The sequence below is a fragment of the Alligator sinensis genome, unplaced genomic scaffold, assembly GCF_000455745.1.
Source record: "Alligator sinensis unplaced genomic scaffold, ASM45574v1 scaffold872_2, whole genome shotgun sequence".
Taxonomy (NCBI): Eukaryota; Metazoa; Chordata; order Crocodylia; family Alligatoridae; genus Alligator; species Alligator sinensis.
The window spans coordinates 1,595,031-1,600,133 of NW_005842132.1; positions in this window are offsets into that span (position 1 = coordinate 1,595,031).

A 5,103-nucleotide genomic window follows, 5' to 3' on the forward strand; every position below is an offset into this window, starting at 1 on the left:
AGGAGGTCAAGGCTGGGTGTTGCTATCGCATTTGGGGAGTGGGAGATGTAGTGGCTGAACAAAGAGAAAGCATGCCAACAGGGGAAGGAATTTCCCAGCTCCGTGGGTAGAAGGAAGAGTCATAATGTAGTTTATCATCTTTAAAGATACACAGAGTCAGAGAGAGAATGAATTCTTCTTCATAACCCAGTTCCTGGGATATTTTTACTGTGCATCATAAATTATAATCCCTTCTTATTTTTGTTTTATAGCCTGTCCCTGGCCGATTCAGGTGATGTATGGTCTCATTCTCCCCTAGTGTTTTAGGAACAATTTCTTTGTCTTTATCTCTCCCAATCTATTGCTATCTCCCTTGACCTCTCTTTATACGATGTCTCTCTGCCCCTTTCTATCCCCAGGGCAGCATTGATGTGGGCTTGGAGAGCCATAAGCTACCCATGATGAAGGCTGGGAAGCAGGATATCATCAGTGGTTTAGAGACCCAGAGGGCAGCGATGAGAGGAGTGCCTGCTATGATGGCCCCAATCTGTCTGTCACTCGCAGCTCAGCTGCAGTGGTCCTAGCCAAAACCCATCCTTGATGGTGGCAGCATCTCAAATGCCCCTAGCTTACACAACTGGAGCTACTGTATAGAAAGCCAGACTCTGGGCTTCCTCACAGAAAAGGAAAGCTGCTCTAACTGGGCTCTGTCCCCTCCTATTTCCTCCTGGCCTGGCAGGGAGAATGGAGGATGTGCCCAGGAGGAGGCATGGCCAGAATGCTGCTGCCCTCAGGTAATGCCCAGCTGGCATCACAGCTGCCTTATGGCATTGCTCCCATACAGTGTCTTGACAGCAGCCTTGAGGCTGGGGCCTGTTCCTGGCTCTGCTGTGGGATCTGAGCCAAGTCACTTTCCCTTTGCGCCACTGTTGCCCCTTCCACCCTTTACACATCACATCTAGTTAGCCTCTGAGCTCTGTGAGGCAGGGATCCTCTCTCTCACTATGTGTGACATGAGCCTGCACCCAACACCTAGGACTGCTGGTAACCAGGGCATAGATGGCTCTACATATGCCCGGTTTCATAGACCCTTCCTTTCCCACATCTGCTGTTTGCTGCTGTCAGAGACAGGTCACTAACTTGTGTGGATCTTAGGCCTGACTCGGTGCAGCTGCTCTTATTGTATCACCATAGGTGATCATCCCATAAGTGACTGGCCCATGGTTACCCAGGGAGGCAGTATCAGAGCCCAGGAGCACTGACTGCCAGTCTCCCACTCAAATCTCTTATGTTCAGCAGCTGCCTCCACTCTGGATACACACTTGTGAAACACATCCAGAGCCCTTTTCTCCTCCTGGGTTGGAGCCTCACGACGGGTGGCTTGAGTTGTCATCGGCCGTGACGGTGGCAGGTCACAGAGAGATCGTTCTTTAACCACTACCTTCCTGTGGGCTCCTTGCAACCATGGCTGCACCTTGATCCAGCTCTGGAAGATGTTTCCAATTCCCTGTTTACCTTTGCTGCTCCTCTCAGGCTGAGGGCAGGGAACAAAATATCCAAGCTGCTTGGAGTAATTTTATCTGGGTCACCTCCAAAAGGCACATGCAGGGGGCTTTAAGAAAGCTTTAAGAAAGGGGTGTTAAAACAGTAATGATGTAAGCTGGAGTCCCCGAGAGGGCTACCCGCTGTGTCTGGTCCCCGTAACAAATGTGTGCGAGAAGGGGGACTAGGAAGGGGGGCTGTTAGTGAGCCGTCTGAGAAATGAATGATGATGACCCACCAAGGGCAACAAAGAACAGGGCCAGCCAGGGAAATTAATGGCCTGGAGCCAGCTGAGCAACACTGAGGAATGTGCAGGAAACCAGGAAACGTCTTGCAATACACTCTGCGCCTCGGCTAGTGAAGTTGATGCATCAAGCAGTGGCAGGCTGAGGAGAAGCCGGCTCCGTATGGATCAGAACATGGCTTGAAGTCAGCCTCTCCTTGCTTCTCCTCCCTGCCCCAGCATATACGGTGCCTCATGGTCTCTCTCATGGACCAGGATGCCAGTGGTCAAGGTGCTGTTTGAACCTAACCAGGAAAAGTCCCTGCCCCAAAGAGCTCCCAGTCTCACTCAGCTCAGCCTCTCCTTTTGTGCATCACAGAGAAACCCCCTTTTTCCCCACCCCCATCTAGTCTCAGCCTCTTCCTTCCCCTCCCATCCCAGGACCAGCATGATCTCCAGATTATGCATGGGCTGAGTGAGCACTTCCAAGCCTAAGCATGAGGTTGGCCACTTGGAGTATTAAGCCCTGAATAACTGCTCACAGAGCATCTGTTGCTACCCTCTTTCTTTGGAGGATCGAGAGCCCTCTCCCCATCCTGCATCTTCAGTGGTTTCTCCTTCCACACCCTGCTTTGTCCTCCCACCAACTTCTTGGGGACCCCATGCAACCTATAAATGGGGAGTCTCCTACTAGACAGGCACCCAGGACCCAAAACAGCCACCTGGGGAGCCTTCATTCCTCAATGAGGCACCATAGATCCTGCGAGCACCACCTGGTCAAGAATGAGGAGGAGAAACTGCAGCAGGAGCACAGGGCATTGACTGGTGGGAAGAGCAGAGAGTACAGCAAATCACAGCCGCTTGCAAAATAGCTGTTGTGGGCTGTAGAGAGAAGCCCCAGAAAGGCATGCTAGGAAAAAGCCCTTCACTGGCAGCAAGGGTTAGCAGAGACCAAGAAGCCACCCAGACAGAGCCAGACTCTGGTTGTTAGATACCAGCTTATGTCACAGAGCCACGGCAGGCCTGCACTAATTGCTTGGGCCTAACCGATCTGGGCAGGGAAGGATGAGAGAAGCTGGCCTTGTTAATGCCTGGGATGTACCTATCTATAGGATAAAGAAATGTCTTCGGTTTCCAGAGCTGTCAAACCAGTCCCTTCCCCCGGCATTAAATTCATACATGCTGCTATTTCTTGAGGTGTCTGCCCTGCGGCTTGGCTCAGAGTGCAGATGACATGGGGAGGTTTCTTTGTTTCATTCAGTATCTGGGCTCCGAGATCCCGCTGGCACAAGCTACGCTGCCTCTGCGGGAGCCCAGGATTTTAGTGCCATCCTTTGCTAATCGCATTATCCATCCACCTCAGTCACGCAGTTTTCCTCTGCGTGCGTTCCCTAGACCTGCAACACGACATAGTAATCAACACCGCTGCCTAATCATTAGAGATGGCTCGGGAGAGTTGGGACTCCTGGGTCCAATGCCTGGCTCTACCACTGACTTCCTCGGTGACCTCAGTGTTTTCACTTCACCTGAGCTCCCTTCCTCTATCAAAGGGAGATAATGATGCTAAACATCCCTTGGAGGAGAATGTCCTGAGCTGCAGCACTGTCATTTTGCTCTAAATTCCACCAAATCTCCTTCTTGTCCCCAGTTGCATGTTGCTTGGCATCTTCTGCACACTCACTTGGAACCAGAGACTGGAAACCCAGCTGGTCCGGAGCCAAAGCAGATGGGCCTCCCAGGCCCTGCCCGTGCCCTCACTTGCTCCCACTTGTTTCCCTTCACAATGAGACAATCTGAGCTGGATTGTTCCCGGCTCCCTGCTTGGACTACAATAGCCCATTCGCTGCACTCTGATTACAGCCGGCCCCCGAAAAGAGATGGCCTGAGGGATGCACTACAAGGAGCCAAGTGGAGCAGCATTCACACTGCAGAGGACACAATAAGCCAGCTCCTGCGCTGTGGGAGGTTGGTAAAGCGCCATGGACTTCTCTGGGTCTACACTCATGGGGGCCCAATATCCATCTGGGCCTATTACGGCCTGGGGGGTTGACCAGCTGGCTCCAATGCCTCCTAGGCTGGTGGGTGAGGAAACAGTGATGCACCAAAAGGTAACACTTGATCCATGCTTGGCTTCAGTTGAGGTCCCATCTGGACCATTTGTGCTGAAGCTACCCCACAAACTGAGAAGTTGGCCTGAGTTGGCTGAGAGGCGAGGAAGGGTTTGAGGGCTGGGAGAAAAACCCTGGGTCCTTACAGGATGTTTGCATTGAAGGAAAAAAATAGAGCAAAAACGGCATTGTTAAACTTATTTCCCAGCACAAATCGTAGCCAACTGAAAGACAGCTGGCTTGGCTGAGGTTCACACTGAGGCTTAGCTTTGTTCATGCCTGAAATCCCTGAGGGGTCTTCAGGCAGGCAGATGAACATACAGTCACAGCCGTCAGCCCAGACCTCCAGTTCTAGACCTGAAGAAGTGACACTGCAGACACGTCAACCCCCACTCCATACCATGCCTAACACCACCACCGTGAGATGTAACCCTGTCTCCCACAACTCGCTCCTGCTCAGTGTATGTCGACTTCCAGAAATGAAGCAACGGAGTCGCCGCAAAGTGGCCCTGAGACCCCCAACCTGAGGCCGCTGCATTGCCTCACGGGTGGGTTTTGGCAGAGGATGGAGCTGGTGGGCAGGATGCACTCCATAGCACTGCACGTGGATGCAGAACAGAGGCAGTGTAGACATGCCCTGTCAAGCAGCAGCACAAGTACACTATTATCCTCTGCACGGAGCAGCTACTAGAGGGAGACACCCTCTACCCCAGCCTCCCAACTTCCACGCTCAAAAAAGCTATGTCTTACTGTGCATAGTCCTGTCATGCCCAGACGCCCCGCTTGTGGGTCCGGCTCCTGAGTGCCATTGCATCCTTGCTGTGCATTGGTCTTAGTTACAGGAGGGGATCGCGGCTTTGCCCAGTGGGACACAGAGCAGTGGTCGCTCATAGCACGACGGGTGGGTTACACTCACACATGCAGCCCTCCTGCCAGACTGAGTCATCTTAGTTGGAAGGGGCTGTGCTTGGGAAGAAGGTTTCTTCCTTTCTTTCAAATAATACTTGCCAGCTGCTTCTGCCAACAAGAGGGGAATTCAGTCCCAGACCTCTGGGACTCCTGGCTCCAGGGGCCAGCTCCTTTCTATCAGCAGCACCGTATCCTTCTAGCCCCTGCTTGCAAACCAGAGGCAAACTTAGGGCTTGCATTACCCAGGACACTGAGGGCTGCCGTGGTCATGCAGCTTGTTTCTCATCTGCTTTGCCTCATCTCCACACACACAGCTCTGCTGGGGGACAGGCATCCCTCCAG